At 33.7% G+C, this 21,306-nt stretch overlaps 1 protein-coding gene and 1 non-coding gene across 2 annotated transcripts in view; both read left to right on the forward strand.

Annotated features, from left to right (window-relative positions):
• LOC134854535 (uncharacterized) overlaps nt 1-21,306 on the forward strand; it is a gene marked incomplete in the record, with an annotated part of 200,925 nt that overhangs the window by 95,374 nt on the left and 84,245 nt on the right.
• On the forward strand, nt 498-688 carry LOC134854924 (U2 spliceosomal RNA). Its single transcript, XR_010164435.1, has one exon. It is a non-coding gene; the product is annotated as a U2 spliceosomal RNA (small nuclear RNA).

A 21,306-nucleotide genomic window follows, 5' to 3' on the forward strand; every position in this document is an offset into this window, starting at 1 on the left:
TTTTCCAACTCTGTGCATATCTGTTTCACATGTGATCTGTTCTGCCGTTTGCAGACTATACCTGGGTCAGACATAATTACACCTGATCAGACATGACTATACTTAGTCACACAAGACTATACCTGGTCAGACATAACTATAACTGGTTAGAAATGACTATACCTGAATCAGACATGACTATACCTGGTCACAAATGATTATACTTGCTTCAAGTCTGATCGTGTAAAAAACCTAGGGCCATGTAACGGCAGAAACGCAGATGGTTATAAAGTAGTCCACTTTAGTTTTACGATAGAACTACAAGCCTGCAGGGTGTTTTGATAAGGCAAAGAATCATAATGACTGCCTATTTTTAATTATTTGCCTTGATCTTGTATAAGTTATTTCGGGAGCGACCTAGCTCCCAATTCAGTCGGATAGCTTAAACGTTTTGTGGTCCGAGCTGTTGCTTTTTTGTTGTGTCTGAGGCATGTAGAAAAAGATCGTTTGTTTCAGTTATCGCTTCTCGGTCTTTTGGCTAATATCATTTGTAGTATCTGTTCTTGTCAGCTTAATATCTGGCATGCTGAGTATTTCCTGATGCCAATAATAAACTGATTTTTGCTTCTCGAGTTAATACCCAAGCTTGCTTCAGTTGACTCACGGATTTTCCTGGTCTTACATTACCATCATGATAAGTCTGCTTCAGGTCTGATCATGTAATTTCAGGCATGATCATGTCTGCTTAAGGTCTGAACATGTAATTTCTGGCACGATCATGTCTGGTCCAGGTGTGATCACGTAAAGTCAGATATGATCATGTCTGCTTAAGGTCTGATCATGTAGTTTCTGGCACGATCATGTCTGGTCCAGGTATGATCGTGTAATTTCCGACATGAACATGCCTGGTCCAGGTCGACTTCAAGTCTGATCATAATTGACTCAAGATCTGATTTTTTTTTCATAAATATCATGTCTGGTACTTGTCTGTTTCAGACATGTACAGGGAAAAAAGAGACATACCACAAGACTGATACAGATATGGATTTTGTATTTATTTTCGATGTCCAAATTTGAATTTAACTACAAATCTCAGTACGGGGCATTTTTTTAATCCAATTTGATGGTTAGATTTTTATTTAACAAATAAGTTTTCGTCAAAAATCAATAACTGTTTTGTGAAGCACAAGAAAGTTGTTTTCTAATCATATAAAAATTCATTAAAAAAACTGAACAAAAAAAGTCATGAAACTTATTAAATTAAATCAAATTCCGATTCAAATTAGGTAATAAAACCATAAATCAAAAAAATATCCAAAATTACTTTTTTGAAAGGAATGATATTGAAGAAAAAATTGTTGGAACGAAAGGTTTTTTCTTAAAATTACCTCATACTTTCCATGGTTTTTTTTGGTTCAAAACTACGTCTGAAAGTCGGTTAAAAATTTTCAATGAAAACCGGATTGAGGTCTAAAACATAGTTTTAAGGTCATCAAATTCAGTTTAACCTTGCTTGCCTTGAAGATTACACAAATCTAAGTAATCATCAGTTTTTGTATTCTAAGAATTGGGCTCTTAAAGATTGGTCATTGTAGATCGAATTTGGCCCTGAATTACGGCGTAAAACCTTGAAGTTTTTTTCTTGAGGTCGAAATCAGAACTAAAAAAGTTTCGGTATCATCTTTTACATCGCCATATAATAATTTCTCTACTCTGATTTTCTTTTATTTTCAGCAAAAAATTAGATTTATTGGCTCAATTCAGCAAGTTTATTTCGATATAGGAAAATAAACAACTTAAATAATTCAAATTTTTTCCGGGAAAGAAGTTTTTACCCTTATCCTTACTTACAACTCCTAAATATCTAGTTTTATTCTCCTTCTTCAATTAGGCCCATTCTGTCAGCTAGAGTCGATTAAAACAGGCAGTTTGTTTTTTCTTACATTTCTTATCGTGACAACCTGGTTTTTCTCTGATAATAAACAGTTGACAGTCTCTGAAATTTCTTCGAAGAACAACTAACTTCTTTTTCAGGCAAGGAGTATAATATTTTCTTCTCAGTTGCCATTGGAAATGGTCAATCAGAAGCTCAAAATTGTTTCTATGTTTCCTTAACTAGGTTTCGTGTGTTTCCCAACTATATTTCGGCAAGAATATTGTAGATAAACTGCATTGACATATCAAGCTTAAATTCGACAAAAAAGCATAATAAAGTTTTTCAAACACCTTTTTGTTGCAGAAAAGCCATCAAGCCATATATTTTATATGATAGCTTGGTGGAAATTTCAAACCTTACTTTCAATGGTGACAAAAAAATGTAATTCACGATTAAAAGTAAGGATTGAAACTTCCAGAGAACTGTAGCTTGATGACTTTTCCACAAAAAAACGGTGTTTGAAATTTTTTTTATGTTATGCTTTTTTGCCAAATTTAGGCTTAATATACCAATGAAAAACACAGTTTTTCTGCAAACTTCTTGCATTTAACCTATAGATTTTCTTTATAGAAAAAATCCTTTGGTTAAATTTGCTTTCAAGCAGGATCAAAACATTTGTATTTTCTATCAAAACTAACATGGAGGTTCAGGCCTGCATTCCTAGAATTCCCCTCGAAGTCCAGAGTAATCCTAGCAAGATTTTGACATGGTTTTTTCCCTGATCAGGCCTGGCGCCAGCGATGGATTTCTATGGCCACGTAAACCGGGAAATGTTACGAATGGTTGTAATTTATATATTGTATCTGTTCAACAAAACTTTTCGGTAGAAAGCTTAAGTACATAGCCACGTCGCTATGGTTACCCAAGTTGTCTTACTTTCTAAAAAAGTATGGAAAATGTAGTCTAGGTTGTTTTTTTCAGTCAGCTTACGACTTTTAAACTAAATTAAATTTTGTTTTTAGTATTTCAGGTCCATACTATACTTCAATTTCTTAAATTTTCTCATGTGAAGTTCCTCATCCAAATTTCCTCTTGTAAACCTGTAAGGAAACTTTCAATAATGAGGTTTATTTTTTTTAATAAGTTTTCATTCACTTTATGGTAATGATAACGTTTTTCGCCGTAATTTCAGGTTTCAATTTGATGTGAGAATCCCAAAGTAAAAATCCGGCAACAAAATCAAGTTTTTATCATTATTTTTCATCTTTCCCTGACCTGAATAAAAAATGTGTTTTGCACTTTTTTCTTTTATTTATTATCAGTTTTATTTGAAGCTAAACATCAATTCAATTCATATGATTATTTGAATTCTATTCAAATTGTTTTTCCTTAAAACTGTTTTAGGCAGGTTGATTTATTATATATGCAAATTGTGTTATGCAAATCATGAGTTTGACTGGAAAAATCTGTAATACCTTTAATTTCAGCAAATTTTAAGTGAAATTTTCTTCACTAACACGAAAATTAAATTGCCCAAAAAAAGCTTTTAAAAAAGTCTGGTAACATGATTGCCTTTTCAGTTTTCGATGTTCTGACAGTAATAAGAAGTTCGACAAACGGTTTCTGAAAACCTTAAGCGGCTTTACTGATAATAGTGTACATAAATCAAAAATATGAATACTTCTATGAACTGTTTTCTTCGTTAAGTAGCAATAAAACTAAAAAAAAAAGAACTTTACCTGATCCCTTTTAGATTTATTAAAGACTGAAAGATTTTTTTTTGAACCAAAGAGTAGTAACATTGGATGATTAGAGCATCAAATGGTTTAAAAAATGTCTAAATTGGTGCAAAATTTTGAGCCCGAGAACATATTTTCAGTTATTGTTTTCCAGATTCGAAACAAATACATCATAGTAGAAAAAATTGTAAAGTACAGTCTGCTCGTATTAGGACAAAATCATCGATGTTACGACTAGCATATCCGACTTACATGTCAATTACAAAATGATACATTTTGCGTATAATACACACATTTTGTAGATCATTTAGACTTTCCTAAATTCAATTCAATTTCGAACAGATTTTGGGCAGCCTCTGCAAAGCATTAATACAAATTTGGAAATTTCTCGCAAAAGATTTTGCTGAAAGCCATATAAGACAATTCACTAGTTTCTTTTGAAGGGAAGACGCTATATACATCCCTTTTTAATTTATATTGGCGTTTGGAGTAATAAATTGAAGAAAAAAACGGCCAGAGTAATATATTGAAAAAATTATTGAAAAAAGCTTCGCCCTGATATACTAGCTGTCTTGTTTGCTTATGTTAACCTCTTTCAATTTCTTTCAATTTGCTCATAATTTCAAATAATTTGAAAATTTATTATTTTCGGGCCAAAGAGACTATTTACTACATCATGGAATGAAAAGCTTTAATCAAAAAATTTTTTGCGCAGCAAATGGCATTTTTTTTATTTGTAGCACAACACGTAACTCAAAAAATGTATCTTTTCCTTAAAATTGTTAATTGAGACTTGGTTTTAACCCCCCTATACTTTGCTTAAATTTTAAACAATAGTAACCATCAACAATTAAATCAAAATCTGTGTAACTATTTTAGATGCTCATAAAAATTTCTACAGACGCTTGGAAAGTATAGCTTTTTGGTTCAAATTTTTCTTTTTTTAAAGGAGCTGTTCACTTTTTTTGCTCATTTTTGGTTGTTCTTGAATTTTTTCCAATTTTCTCCAATTCGTTGCTTCACTTTAAAAAAAACTGCTTTCAACTTTCGAGTGTGCAAATAATGAAATGCAGCAGGATTTTGATTTATTCAACTGTGTTAACTTATCCTGTTTGTCTTATCTTTTTGTTCCAATGATGACGTACATTGTCTGAAGTTGACTGACAGAAACTAAGGTGAATGTGGTGGCTTTTAGGTCATCTTGAGGTAGGTCAGGAAAAACTCGTATGAATTCAAGTGCTGTGCCAAGACAAAAAGACAAAACTAAATGAAGCCCAAATGAAAGCGAGAATTTACTCTTGAATCTTTTTCTTTGGAATAGTTTATTAGTTTTGTTGCATTTTTGCATCGCTTTGGGACCTCTTAAATTGTATCCGCCCCTTCTTGCACCTAGAGATGATTGTCCCCTTTTGCAAAAGGGGGGGGGTATAGTTACAGAGATTCCTTTTTTCATGTTTTGATGTTTCTTTACTATTTCAAAAATGTAAAAACGGAGGAGCAACTGCAATCATGTTTTAAGTTTATGAGACAAGCTTCAGTATATGCTGCGATGACCCTGTATTTGAATGGCAAAACTTCAGCTTGTCGACTTTGAAAGTCGGAATAAAGACGAGCACCTGTTGAGCCAGGAATGAATTGCATTGAAAATCTTAACTGCTCCCCCATTTTGTAAAAGGGGATTAGCCGTTATATCGGTTCATGATAGGGGTAGCAATTCGTTTCTAGGTACCAGAGGGGGAGTAGTTAAAAATCGGAACTCGTTAACTATATGCCCCTTTATTATTTTCGGGCCAAATAGACTATTTACTACATCATGGAATGTAAAGCTTTAATCAAAAAAATTTTTGCGCAGCAAATGACATTTTTTAATTTGTAGCACAACACGTAACTCAAAAATTGTATCTTTTCCCTAAAATTGTTAATTGAGACTTGGTTTTAACTCCCCTATACTTTGCTTAAATTTTAAACAATAGTAAACATCAACAATTAAATCAAAACTTGTGTAACTAGTTTAGATGCTCATAAAATTTTCTACAGACGCTTGGAAAATATAGCTTTTTGTTCAAATTTTTCTTTTTTTTTGAAAGGAGTTGTTCACTTTTTTTGCTCATTTTTGGTTGTTCTTGAATTTTTTCCAATTTTCTCCAATTGGTTGCTTCACATTAAAAAAAATGCTTTCAACTTTCGAGTGTGCAAATAATGAAATACAGCAGGATTTTGATTTGTTCAACTCTGTTAACTTATCCTGTTTGTCTTATCTTTTTGTTCCAATGATGAAGTACATTGTCTGAAGTTGACTGACAGAAATTAAGGTGAATTTGGTGGCTTTTGGGTCATGTTGAGGTAGGTCAGGGAAAACTCGTATGAATTCAAGTGCTGTGCCGAGACAAAAAGACAAAACTAAATGAAGCCCAAATAAAAGCGAGATTTTACTTCTTGAATCTTTTTCTTTGGAATTGTTTATTAGTTTTGTTGCATTTCTTGCATCGTTTTGGGACCTTCTAAATTGTATCAGCTCCTTCTTACACCTAGTGATGATTGTGCCCTTTTGCAAAAGGGGGGGGGGGTATAGTTACAGAGATTCCTTTTTTTCATGTTTTGATGTTTCTTTATTATTTTAAAAATGTAAAAACGGAAGAGCAACTGCAATCATGTTTTAAGTTTATGAGACAAACTTCAGTATATGCTGCAATGACCCTGTACTTGAATGGCAAAACTTCAGCTTGTCGACTGTGAAAGTCGGAATAAAGACGAGCACCTGTTGAGCCGGGAATGAATTGCATTGAATATCTTAACTGTTCCCCCATTTTGTAAAAGGGGATTAGCCGTTAAATCGGTTCATGATAGGGGTAGCAATTCGTTTCTAGGTACCAGAGGGGGAGTAGCTAAAAATCGGATCTCTTTAACAATATGCCCCTTTATTATTTTCGGGCCAAAGAGACTATTTACTCTATCATGGAATGTAAAGTTTTAATCAAAAAAATTTTTGCGAAGCAAATGGCATTTTTTTTATTTGTAATACAACACGTAACTCAAAAATTGTATCTTTTCCTTAAAATTGGTAATTGAGACTTGGTTTTAACTCCCCCATACTTTGCTTAAATTTTAAACAATTGTAACCATCAACAATTAAATCAAAACTTGTCTAACTATTTTAGATGCTCATAAAATTTTCTACAGACGCTTGGAAAATATAGCTTTTGGTTCAAATTTTTCTTTTTTTTGAAACGAGCTGTTCACTTTTTTGCTCATTTTTGGTTGTTCTTGAATTTTTCCAATTTTCTCCAATTGGTTGCTTGACTTTAAAAAAAACTGCTTTCAATTTTTGAGTGTGCAAATAATGAAATGCAGCAGGATTTTGATTTATTCAACTGTGTTAACTTATCTTGTTTGTCTTATCTTTTTGTTCCAATGATGACGTACATTGCCTGAAGTTGACTGACAGAAACTAAGGTGAATGTGGTGGCTTTGAGTCATCTTGAGGTAGGTCAGGGAAAATTCGTATGAATTCAAGTGCTGTGCCACGATAAAAAGACAAAACTAAATGAAGCCCAAATGAAAGCGAGATTTTACTTCTTGAATCTTTTTCTTTGGAATTGTTTATTAGTTTTGTTGCGATTCTTGCATCGTTTTGGGACCTCTTAAATTGTATCCGCCCGTTCTTGCACCTAGTGATGATTGTGCCTTTTTGCAAAAGGGGGGGGGGGTATAGTTACAGAGATTCTTTTTTTCATGTTTTGATGTTTCTTTACTATTTTAAAAAAGTAAAAACGGAGGAGCAACTGCAATCAAGTTTTAAGTTTATGAGACAAGCTTCAGTATATGCTGCGATGACCCTGTACTTGAATGGCAAAACTTCAGCTTGTCGACTTTGAAAGTCGGAATAAAGACGAGCACCTGTTGAGCCGGGAATGAATTGCATTGAATACCTTAACTGTTCCACCATTTTGTAAAAGGGCATTAGCCGTTAAAACGGTTCATGATAGGGGTAGCAATTCGTTTCTGGGTACCAGAGGGGGAGTAGTTAAAAATCGGATCTCTTTAACTATATGCCCCTTTATTATTTTTGGGCCAAAGAGACTATTTACTACATCATGGAATGTAAAGCTTTGATCAAAAAAATTTTTGCGCAGCAAATGGCATTTTTTTTATTTGTAACACAACACGTAACTCAAAAATTGTTTCTTTTCCTTAAAAATGTTGATTGAAACTTGGTTTTATCTCCCCTATACTTTGCTTAAATTTTAAACAAAAGTAACCATCAACAATTAAACCAAAAACTTGTGTAACATTTTAGATGCTCATAAAATTTTCGACAGACGCTTGGAAAATATAGCTTTTTGTTCAATTTTTTTTTGAAAGGAGCTGTTCACTTTTTTTTGCTCATTTTTGGTTGTTCTTGAATTTTTTCCAATTTTCTCCAATTGGTTGCTTCACTTTTAAAAAAAAACTGCTTTCAACTTTCGAGTGTGCAAATAAGGAAATACAGCAGGATTTTGATTTATTCAACTGTGTTAACTTATCCTGTTTGTCTTATCTTTTTGTTACAATGATGAAGTACATTGTCTGAAGTTGACTGACAGAAACTAAGGTGAATGTGGTGGCTTTTAGGTCAATTTGAGGTAGGTCAGGGAAAACTTGTATGGATTCAAGTGCTGTGCCAAGACAAAAAGACAAAACTAAATGAAGCCCAAATGAAAGCGAGAATTTACTTCTTGAATCTTTTTCTTTGGAATAGTTTATTAGTTTTGTTGCATTTTTGCATCGCTTTGGGACCTCTTAAATTGTATCCGCCCCTTCTTGCACCTAGAAATGATTGTCCCCTTTTGCAAAAGGGGGGTATAGTTACAGAGATTCCTTTTTTCATGTTTTGATGTTTTTTTACTATTTTAAAAATGTAAAAACGGAGGAGCAACTGCAATCATGTTTTAAGTTTATGAGACAAGCTTCAGTATATGCTGCAATGACCCTGTATTTGAATGGCAAAACTTCAGCTTGTCGACTTTGAAAGTCGGAATAAAGACGAGCACCTGTTGAGCAAGGAATGAATTGCATTGAAAATCTTAACTGCTCCCCCATTTCGTAAAAGGGGATTAGCTTTTACATCGGTTCATGATAGGGGTAGCAATTCGTTTCTGGGTACCAGAGGGGGAGTAGTTAAAAATCGGATCTCTTTAACTATATGCCCCTTTATTATTTTTGGGCCAAAGAGACTATTTACTACATCATGGAATGTAAAGCTTTGATCAAAAAAATTTTTGCGCAGCAAATGGCATTTTTTTTATTTGTAACACAACACGTAACTCAAAAATTGTTTCTTTTCCTTAAAAATGTTGATTGAAACTTGGTTTTATCTCCCCTATACTTTGCTTAAATTTTAAACAAAAGTAACCATCAACAATTAAACCAAAAACTTGTGTAACATTTTAGATGCTCATAAAATTTTCGACAGACGCTTGGAAAATATAGCTTTTTGTTCAATTTTTTTTTGAAAGGAGCTGTTCACTTTTTTTTGCTCATTTTTGGTTGTTCTTGAATTTTTTCCAATTTTCTCCAATTGGTTGCTTCACTTTTAAAAAAAAACTGCTTTCAACTTTCGAGTGTGCAAATAAGGAAATACAGCAGGATTTTGATTTATTCAACTGTGTTAACTTATCCTGTTTGTCTTATCTTTTTGTTACAATGATGAAGTACATTGTCTGAAGTTGACTGACAGAAACTAAGGTGAATGTGGTGGCTTTTAGGTCAATTTGAGGTAGGTCAGGGAAAACTTGTATGGATTCAAGTGCTGTGCCAAGACAAAAAGACAAAACTAAATGAAGCCCAAATGAAAGCGAGAATTTACTTCTTGAATCTTTTTCTTTGGAATAGTTTATTAGTTTTGTTGCATTTTTGCATCGCTTTGGGACCTCTTAAATTGTATCCGCCCCTTCTTGCACCTAGAAATGATTGTCCCCTTTTGCAAAAGGGGGGTATAGTTACAGAGATTCCTTTTTTCATGTTTTGATGTTTTTTTACTATTTTAAAAATGTAAAAACGGAGGAGCAACTGCAATCATGTTTTAAGTTTATGAGACAAGCTTCAGTATATGCTGCAATGACCCTGTATTTGAATGGCAAAACTTCAGCTTGTCGACTTTGAAAGTCGGAATAAAGACGAGCACCTGTTGAGCAAGGAATGAATTGCATTGAAAATCTTAACTGCTCCCCCATTTCGTAAAAGGGGATTAGCTTTTACATCGGTTCATGATAGGGGTAGCAATTCGTTTCTAGGTACCAGAGGGGGAGTAGTTAAAAATCGGATCTCTTTAACTGTATGTCCTTTTATTATTTTTGGGCCAAAGAGACTATTTACTACATCTTTGAATGTAAATTTTTGATCAAAAAAATTTTTGCGCAGCAAATGACATTTTTTAATTTGTAGCACAACACGTAACTCAAAAATTGTATCTTTTCCCTAAAATTGTTAATTGAGACTTGGTTTTAACTCCCCTATACTTTGCTTAAATTTTAAACAATAGTAAACATCAACAATTAAATCAAAACTTGTGTAACTATTTTAGATGCTCATAAAATTTTCTACAGACGCTTGGAAAATATAGCTTTTTGTTCAAATTTTTCCTTTTTTTTGAAAGGAGTTGTTCACTTTTTTTGCTCTTTTTTGGTTGTTTATGAATTTTTTCCAATTTTCTTCAATTGGTTGCTTCACTTTAAAAAAAAACTGCTTTCAACTTTCGAGTGTGCAAATAAGGAAATACAGCAGGATTTTGATTTATTCAACTCTGTTAACTTATCCTGTTTGTCTTATCTTTTTGCTCCAATGATGAAGTACATTGTCTGAAGTTGACTGACAGAAACTAAGGTGAATGTGGTGGCTTTTGGGTTATCTTGAGGTAGGTCTGGGAAAACTCGTATGAATTCAAGTGCTGTGCCGAGACAAAAAGACAAAACTAAATGAAGCCCAAATAAAAGCGAGATTTTACATCTTGAATCTTTTTCTTTGGAATTGTTTATTAGTTTTGTTGCATTTCTTGCATCGTTTTGGGACCTCCTAAATTGTATACGCCCCTTCTTACACCTAGTGATGATTGTGCCCTTTTGCAAAAGGCGGGGGGTATAGTTACAGAGATTCCTTTTTTCCATGTTTTGATGTTTCTTTATTATTTTAAAATTGTAAAAACGGAAGAGCAACTGCAATCATGTTTTAAGTTTATGAGACAAGCTTCAGTATATGCTGCAATGACCCTGTACTTGAATGGCAAAACTTCAGCTTGTCGACTTTGAAAGTCGGAAAAAAGACGAGCACCTGTTGAGCCGGGAATTAATTGCATTGAATATCTTAACTGTTCCCCCATTTTGTAAAAGGGAATTAGCCGTTAAATCGGTTCATGATAGGGTAAACAATTCGTTGCTAGTTACCAGAAGGGGAGTAGCTAAAAATCGGATCTCTTTAACTATATATACCTTTATTATTTTCGGGCCAAAGAGACTATTTACTACATCATGGAATGTAAAGCTTTAATCAAAAAATTTTTTGCGCAGCAAATGGCATTTTTTTTATTTGTAGCACAACACGTAACTCAAAATCTGTATATTTTCCTTTAATTTGTTAATTGAGACTTGTTTTTAACTCCCCTATACTTTGCTTAAATTTTAAACAACTGTTACAATCAACAAATAAATCAAAACTTGTGTAACTATTTTAGATGCTCATAAAATTTTCTACAGACGCTTAGAAAATATAGCTTTTTGGTTCAAATTTTTCTTTTTTTTTGAATCGAGCTGTTCACTTTTTTGCTCATTTTTGGTTGTTCTTGATTTTTTTCCAATTTTTTCCAATTAGTTGCTTCACTTTTAAAAAAAACTGCTTTCAATTTTCGAGTGTGCAAATAATGAAATGCAGCAGGATTTTGATTTATTCAACTGTGTTAATTTATCCTGTTTGTCTTATCTTTTTGTTCCAATGATGACGTTTATTGCCTGAAGTTGACTGACAGAAACTAAGGTGAATGTGATGGCTTTGAGTCATCTTGAGGTAGGTCAGGGAAAACTCGTATGAATTCAAGTGCTGTGCCAAGACAAAAAGACAAAACTAAATGAAGCCCAAATGAAAGCGAGATTTTACTTCTTGAATCTTTTTCTTTGGAATTGTTTATTAGTTTTGTTGCGATTCTTGCATCGTTTTGGGACCTCTTAAATTGTATCCGCCCCTTCTTGCACCTAGTGATGATTGTGCCCTTTTGCAAAAGGGGGGGGGGGTATAGTTACAGAGATTCCCTTTTTCATGTTTTGATGTTTCTTTACTATTTTAAAAAACTAAAAAACGGAGGAGCAACTGCAATCATGTTTTAAAATTATGAGACAAGCTTCAGTGTATGCTGCGATGACCCTGTACTTGAATGGCAAAACTTCAGCTTGTCGACTTTGAAAGTCGGAATAAAGACGAGCACCTGTTGAGCAAGGAATGAATTGCATTGAAAATCTTAACTGCTCCCCCATTTCGTAAAAGGGGATTAGCTTTTACATCGGTTCATGATAGGGGTAGCAATTCGTTTCTAGGTACCAGAGGGGGAGTAGTTAAAAATCGGATCTCTTTAACTGTATGTCCTTTTATTATTTTTGGGCCAAAGAGACTATTTACTACATCTTTGAATGTAAATTTTTGATCAAAAAAATTTTTGCGCAGCAAATGACATTTTTTAATTTGTAGCACAACACGTAACTCAAAAATTGTATCTTTTCCCTAAAATTGTTAATTGAGACTTGGTTTTAACTCCCCTATACTTTGCTTAAATTTTAAACAATAGTAAACATCAACAATTAAATCAAAACTTGTGTAACTATTTTAGATGCTCATAAAATTTTCTACAGACGCTTGGAAAATATAGCTTTTTGGTTCAAATTTTTCTTTTTTTTGAAACGAGCTGTTCATTTTTTGCTCATTTTTGGTTGTTCTTGATTTTTTTCCAATTTTTTCCGATTAGTTGCTTCAATTTAAAAAAAAACTGCTTTCAACTTTCGTGTGTGCAAATAAGGAAATACAGCAGGATTTTGATTTATTCAACTGTGCTAACTTATCCTGTTTGTCTTATCTTTTTGTTCCAATGATGAAGTACATTGTCTGAAGTTGACTGACAGAAACTAAGGTGAATGTGGTGGCTTTTAGGTCAATTTGAGGTAGGTCAGGGAAAACTTGTATGAATTCAAGTGCTGTTCCAAGACAAAAAGACAAAACTAAATGAAGCCCAAATGAAAGCGAGATTTTACTTCTTGAATCTTTTTCTTTGGAATTGTTTATTAGTTTTGTTGCAGTTTTTGCTTCTTTTTGGGACCTACTAAATTGTATTCGCCCCTTCTTGCACCTAGTGATGATTGTGCCCTTTTGCAAAAGGGGGGGGGGTATAGTTACAGAGATTCCTTTGTTTCATATTTTGATGTTTCTTTACTATTTTAAAAATGTAAAAACGGAGGAGCAACTGCAATCATGTTTTAAATTTATGAGACAAGCTTCAGTATATGCTGCAATGACCCTGTACTTGAATGGCAAAACTTCAGCTTGTCGACTTTGAAAGTCGGATTAAAGACGAGCACCTGTTGAGCCGGGAATTAATTGCATTGAATATCTTAACTGTTCCCCCATTTTGTAAAAGGGAATTAGCCGTTAAATCGGTTCATGATAGGGGTAACAATTCGTTTCTAGGAACCAGAGGGGGAGTAGCTAAAAATCGGATCTCTTTAACTATATATAACTTTATTATTTTCCTGCCAAAGAGACTATTTACTACATCATGGAATGTAAAGCTTTGATCAAAAAAATTTTTGCGCAGCAAATGGCATTTTGTTTATTTGTAACACAACACGTAACTCAAAAATTGTATCTTTTCCTTAAAAATGTTAATTGAGACTTGGTTTTAACTCCCCTATACTTTGCTTAAATTTTAAACAATAGTAACCATCAACAGTTAAACCAAAACTGGTGAAACATTTTAGATGCTCATAAAATTTTCTACAGACGCTTGGAAAATATAGCTTTTTGGTTCAAATTTTTCTTTTTTTTGAAACGAGCTGTTCATTTTTTGCTCATTTTTGGTTGTTCTTGATTTTTCAGTACATTGTCTGAAGTTGACTGACAGAAACTAAGGTGAATGTGGTGGCTTTTAGGTCAATTTGAGGTAGGTCAGGGAAAACTTGTATGAATTCAAATGCTGTGCCAAGACAAAAAGACAAAACTAAATGAAGCCCAAATGAAAGCGAGATTTTACTTCTTGAATCTATTTCTTTGGAATAGTTTATTAGTTTTGTTGCATTTCTTGCATCGTTTTGGGACCTCCTAAATTGTATCCGCCCCTTCTTACACCTAGTGATGATTGTGCCCTTTTGCAAAAGGCGGGGGGTATAGTTACAGAGATTCCTTTTCATAGGGGGATATTCGTTACCAAAGGTGCCCGAAGGGGGATTATAGTTAAGAGATGCGAGAAATCAGTTGTATTTGATTTAGCTGGCTTGTCTTGACCTGTGGGTGAGTGTGTTCTACATGCCAGTCAGTGTGTTCGAGATCTTGACTGACAGCCGGCATGCTCTGGTTTGTCTGGTCGACAAGGGAGGCGCATTCGCCTACGTCACCGCCTCATTCGTCATGTTCATCTGCATTGCAACTGATCGACTCATAGCTGTCAACAAACCACACTCTTACAAGGTCAGTGTGTTACCACGTATGCATGCTACCTGCTGCATAGCAAAGAGTAGGCAGCACAGGTCATTTCAATTGACCAATCGGAATCGAGATTTTAAAAAAAAACAAACGTACGCAAGAATAATAAATATTCATTTGTTATTTTTGCGTACGTTTGTTTTCTTACCTCTGATTGGTTTATGATGAGTCATTGTGACTGTCATGAAGTAGACACATCATAAACCATAATCAGAATCGAGATTTTAAAAAAACGTTCGCAAGATTGATAATTTCGCTTTTTTCGTACGTTCAATTTTTCTCTCAATTCTGATTGGTTTATGATGTGTCTACTTTTTGAACGAAGTCCGCTGACGTAACAATTCCTGCATTACCTTTTCTTTTTGGAGGGGACGGGGGAGTAGCGATTAGCATATGTACCGAAAACCATGTGTCAATTGCTTCGAGGTGTTCATCCAAACGAAAAATTTATTAGCCTTAATATGTTTTCAACGAATTTTTAATCACGTGTTTGTTAACGCGATTAAATCTCTATTTCTAAACTTTCGGACAAGTGCACGCGTATCAAAAATGTAATTTTGAGTGATGATATCGACATACATGCTAATCGACATTCATGCTAATAGGCCGTACAAGTAAATTGCCGCAAAATGTAAGCTAAATGTTGAATTCAGCACGAATTCATTGTTGAAATCATGCATGAAATCACTACACGGGCGGTTGTAGCCGAAGTCCCAAATGAGCCAAAAGCTACGCTTCTATCTTTTTTTCTGCTTTGTTTCTTGGCAGACCTTTTTCTATTTTATGTAGCAGAAATGTTACATAATGAAAAATTGTATGAAAAAAAATATAATTAATGTATAAAAATTGTAGAAAAAAAAACAAACATGCTGATAAGACTCCCAATTGTTTTCAATTACTGACTATTGACTAACATGGCAAATTAAATGCAACAAGACTGCTCGTATAAGGGCGAAGCCCTGAATGTTCCGACTGCCTTTTAAAGTTTATGGAGCAGCAGTAATAACATAAAAAATTAAATGAAATAAAATAAAATAAAATTTTTTTTTAATTTAAAATTTTTTAATGAAAATCATCCCCCCACACGCCATATAAAGTTTAAAAAAGATAGATTTCGTTCCTTGTAACAAACCAATTAAGGCAAATAAGCTTCGTTCAACCATTTTGGAACGGTTTATTTGACAGATTAAATCTCCGCTTACACGTTAATAGCGCGAATTATATCGCGCGTTAATTGTCACAAATTGGTCAAAATGGTCAAAATGGCAATCTTTAAACCCTCATAACTTTACGCAAAATGATCACAGGTGAAATATCTTTTCAAATTTAAGCTCAGGACAACAATGGCTTTCGAATGATATTAAAAAAATCCGTCAAAAAAGGCTAGTTAAGAAGTCGAAATTTGTCTGGAGAAATAAAAAACCCACCCCGAGCACGACTATTCCGTTACTTTCGTATCGAAAGTTGGAACAAGACTGCTCGTATCAGGGCGAGGCCCTGAAAGTTCCGACTGCCTTTTAATGTTTATGGAACAGTAATAACATTAAAAAATTAAATTAAATAAAACAAAATGAAAAAAAAAATTTCTAAAATTTGAAATTGTTTATGAAAATCATCCCCCCACACGCCATATAAAGTACAAAAAGATAGATTTCGTTCCGTGTAACAAATCATTTATGGCAAATAAGCTTCGTTCAACCAATTTGGAACGATTTATAAGACGGATTAAATCTCCGCTTAAGCGTTAATAGCGCGAAATATATCGCGCGTTAATTGACCCAAATTGGCCAAAATTGCAATCTTTAAACCCTCATGACTTTACGAAAAATGATCACAGGTGCAATATCTTTTCACATTTAAGCTCGAGACAACAATAGCTTTCGAATTATGTAAAAAAATTTTGTCAAAAAGGGCTAGTTAAAAAGTCGAATTTTGTCTGAAGAAAAAAAAACCCACCCCGAGCACAAATATTCCGTTACTTTCGTATCGAAAGTCCAAACAACAATAAACTGACTTTTAAACACTTTGTAGTAACTTTTTGGAAATTCGAGTTAAGCGAGTATGATGTACGAAATTTGGGAACAAGGTTGAATTTGGCAAATGTTGGTTTGCGTTTAATGTGAGTGAGGACCAAGTTTTTTGCCGACGAATGCCGATGCTGCAATTTTTGAACATGAACCATCTATTGTGGTCAAAAATCGACTTTGCTAAAACCTTGATCTACAAAGCTGATTCAAATTAACCGGACAAAACTAGTTAAACTTGAAATTTAAAACGCATTGTTCTCAAATCGAGTTGAGTTTAGGTGAAAACTTTTGAGGACAAAACTTGCTTAGAATTTTAGCAGAATTAATATGGTGTAAGTTGTTTTGCAAAATTCGGGTCCAAAATTTTACCCCAAAAATAGGTCATTTTGGATTTTCTTAGTTAATAGAAAATTACGCCAAAAGTACCCAGTCGATCACAGACATAATTATATCAAAGTGAGCCCCTTACGTAGCTCAACAAACTTTAAGAAGGGTATAATCTGCAAAATATTGTATACGTTAATTTATTTTTGTTTGATAGACAAAAAAGGTCATTTTTACTATTTAAAATACAAACATTTTATTTAAAAACAATTTTTAAACAATATGCAATTTTTTTTGCAGAAAACACCTTTCTTAAAGTTTGTTGAGCTACGTAAGGGGCTCACTTTGATATAATTATGTCTGTGATCGACTCGGTATTTTTGGCGTAATTTCCTATTAACTAAGAAAATCCAAAATGACCCATTTTTGGGGTAAAATTTTGGACCCGAATTTCGCAAAATAACTTACACCATATTAATTTTGCTAAAATTCTAAGCAAGTTTTGTCCTCATAAGTTTTCACCTAAACTCAACCCAAATTGAGAACAATGCGTTTTGAATTTCAAGTTTAACGCAATTTGTCCGGTTAATTTAAATCAGCACTGTATAATCAATGAGTTGCAATTAAGTGATAATTGACAGTCATTAGAAAAAACAATTCAACGAATTGACATACAATTCAAGTAAACTGTCATTTTTTCTCCCAGTTGATTTTTTCAAACCTGTGAATTTTTTATGATTCATTTTTTGATTTCTTAAACTAAATTATATTGTTTTTTAAAAATCAACATGAGTGCATGGGCAAATGCTCGAGCATAAAATGATTTCATATTTGAAAATTTTAGCGATTTCATATTCTCGTGTATAGCAACTGGAACGGAACGCCTTGTGAACAATTTTCAATAAAACATGTTCTGCAGCTTTTTTTTGAAAAATAATTGCGCACCAATCACCCTGATACGAGCTGGCTTTTGGTTCACTGGATATTAAAATTTTTTGTTGTTAATATCCAGGTGGGACAATTACTTTCCTTGAAGTCTATTGTGCGAGCTTAGAAAATTTCAAGTTTAAACTAGCCAAAATTATGCCAATACTTAGCAGATGCCATTGTTTTGAGCTTGAAAGCAGTCTCAAATATAATCGGGCTTATCAGATGTGATCCCTGAAATGGACAAATTTTTGCTAGCGATTCTGCAAAAAAAAATTACAGAAGGTGCCGCGGCATTTTTTTAAAAAAAATTTTACTTCAATAAAGATATGTCTAGACGGTCCCAATATTGTAACCATGCCGCAAAAAGACAACTAAATTGGGACAAGTTAAAGTAAATCAATTGAAAAGACCAATTTTTTTCCATTTTTCCCTTTTTTATTGATGCTATCGATGGCAAAATAAATGTGTCCGCAAATTAGACCAAATCAAACTAACCACCGGCAAAAAAGCAAAAAAAGACATTTATAATGGTTTTTTGAGGCTTAAAATGTTACCAACTTCATCAATTCCCGTGTCGCCCTCAGATCAGAAAAGTGGATCAAGAATTGATTATAATCAATTATTTTAACTGATTAAAATTAATTAAAATGGACTTCTTTCCATTTTGTTTTTGTTTTGCGCCGTGTAAAATTTTGCAACAATTTCTCCATTTATTGCATGAGTAATGCAAAATTGTACAAAACGATCTGAGTGTACGACCTAGTTAATTTCTAAACCCATACTTCCTCAAGTTTGAAAACGTTTCCACTGGTCACATGTTTCCCTCAAAAACAGGTCAAAACTGAAAAGGAGGTAAAAAAAATCCCCTCAAAAACAGGTCAAAACTGAAAAAGAGGTAAAAAAAATCCATTGTTAGGCATTTTTTGAACAATTTTGACAAAAAAAATGAAATTTTTCAGCGCTGAAATTGAAGTTGAATTTAAACCTCATGTGACCGACTTATTTTTAAAACGTGCAAACTATATTGTGTGCGTTGAAATTTTCATGCTTGCCCGCATCTCAAAAAGAGGAATAATTTTGATCATACTTATTTTATTGTTCCGACTTTCGATACGAAAGTAACGGAATATTTGTGCTCGGGGTGGGTTTTTTTTTTCTTCAGACAAATTTCGACTTTTTAACTAGCCATTTTTGACGGAATTTTTTTATATCATTCGAAAGCCATTGCTGTCCTGATTTTAAATTTGAAAAGATATTTCACCTGTGATTATTTTTTGTAGGGTTATGAGGGTTTAAAGATTGCCATTTTGGCCATTTTGACCAATTTGGGACAATTAACGCGCGATATATTTCGCGCTATTAACGCGTAAGCGGAGATTTAATCCGTCTTATAAATCGTTCTAAATTGGTTGAACGAAGCTTATTTGCCATATATGATTTGTTACAAGGACCGAAATCTATCTTTTTGTACTTTATATGGCGTGTGGGGGGATGATTTTCATAAAAAGTTTCAAATTTAAAAAAAAAAATTCATTTTGTTTTATTTCATTTAATTTTTTATTTTGTTACTGTTGCTCCATAAACCTTAAAAGGCAGTCGGAACATTCAGGGCTTCGCCCTGATACGAGCAGTCTTGTTGTTTTTTTCCGACTTTCGATACGAAAGTAACGGAATATTTGTGCTCGGGGTGGGTTTTTTTTTCTTCAGACAAATTTCGACTTTTTAACTAGCCATTTTTGACGGAATTTTTTTATATCATTCGAAAGCCATTGTTGTTGTGAGCTTGAATTTGAAAAGATATTTCACCTGTGATTATTTTTCGTAAAGTTATGATGGTTTAAGGATTGCCATTTTGGCCATTTTGACCAATTTGGGACAATTAGCGAGCGATATATTTCGCGCTATTAACGCTTAAGCGGAGATTTAATCCGTCTTATAAATCGTTCCAAATTGGTTGAACGAAGCTTATTTGCCATATATGATTTGTTACACGGAACGAAATCTATCTTTTTGTACTTTATATGGCGTGTGGGGTGATGATTTTCATAAAAAATTTCAAAGTTAAAAAAAAAAATTTCATTTTGCTTCATTTCATTTAATTTTCATTTTGTTACTGCTGCTCCATAAAATTTAAAAGGCAGTCGGAACTTTCAGGCTTTCGCCCTGATACGAGCAGTCTTGTTGTTTTTGTTCTGACTTTCGATACGAAAGTAACGGAATATTTGTGCTCGGGGTGGGTTTTTTTTTTCTTCAGACAAATTTCGTCTTTTTAACTAGCCAGTTTTGACGTAATTTTTTTATATCGTTCAAAAGGTATTGTTGTCTTGAGCTCAAATTTGAAAAGATATATTACCTGTGATCATTTTTCGTAAAGTTATGGTGGTTTAAGGACTGCCATTTTGGCCAATTTGGGACAATTAACGCGCGATTTATTTCGCGCTATTAACGCGTAAGCGGAGGGTTAATCCGTCTTAGAAATCGTTCCAAATTGGTTAAAAGAAGCTTATTCGCCATGATTGGTTTGTTACAAGGAGCAAAATTTTTTCCTTTTGTGCTTTGTATGCCGTGTGGGGGGATGATTTTCATAAAAAATTCAAATTTTAGAAAAAAAAATATTCATTTAATTTTTTAATGTTATTACTGCTCCATAAACCTTAAAAGGCAGTCAGAACATTCAGGGCTTTGCCCTGATACGAGCAGTCTTGTTGTTTATAATAATCGATTCTAACTGATTTGCAAGGGATTTTAGTGCTTTATCATATTGATTATAATTAATTTTCCATTGATTCTAATCAATTTTTTTGACACTGACCATAAAACTAATATTTTGTTTCATTTTTATCCATTAAACTCGAGTGTAGAAGACAAGCCGGAACGCAGCTAAGTCCGAAAATTTTGATGCACTCATCTCATTTACAATTGAAACTTGAGAAACGAACAAATAATTTTATACGGAACTTGAATTTAAAAAAATGAACTCCGAGAGCTGTGGGTCAAAACTAGCCTTGTAGTCCTTGCAAAACTTATACAACCCTGTATCTGAATTTTTTTTGCTTGATGTCATACCGCTACTGCAGTAGCAGTATTTGTCTATGTATGTACAACCAACCTATGGTGCTTACTCATTACTTTTATGGCACGCTCAAGGTCATAGTGAGTGATGATATTGAGAATAAGTGAGAGATCACAGTTCGTAACACTGATCTAGCTCTCAGTAACAAAATAAAACAAAAGAAAAAGAAAACCTAAATTCAATATTCCAAATACAGTATTGAATTACAACTTGTTTCCAACCGATATCGCAACGCATATCACATGGCGCAGCCAGCAGGATTCGCAGCTCAAGATAACAGAACGGATATGGGAATTCCGGTATTTTGGGCGTCAGCGAATCTAGACCCTCCGTGGCAATTCATAATCTGGTTCGAACAATTTCTCATGGCGGTTACGGTCAAAGAAAATGTGAACCCAGAGATAATTTTGGAAGAACCAAAAGACATATTAGAAGAACCACCACCACGACCAGAAACACCCAGATACGGAGAGAATGAAGATGCGAGGTACGCTAGGATTCTTAGAGATAAGCTAGCTATAGATAGAGTAGTATTGGAGAACGAAGAGAGAAAGACAAGAGGCCCACGAGTAGGACACAATGTCTTCTACAACGAAGTACAAAAGAAATTGGTGTCCAGATTATTTTTGTCTTTGGGCACAGAGGGAA

Source organism: Symsagittifera roscoffensis, chromosome 9 (genome assembly GCF_963678635.1).
Source record: "Symsagittifera roscoffensis chromosome 9, txSymRosc1.1, whole genome shotgun sequence".
Lineage (NCBI taxonomy): Eukaryota > Metazoa > Xenacoelomorpha > Acoela > Convolutidae > Symsagittifera > Symsagittifera roscoffensis.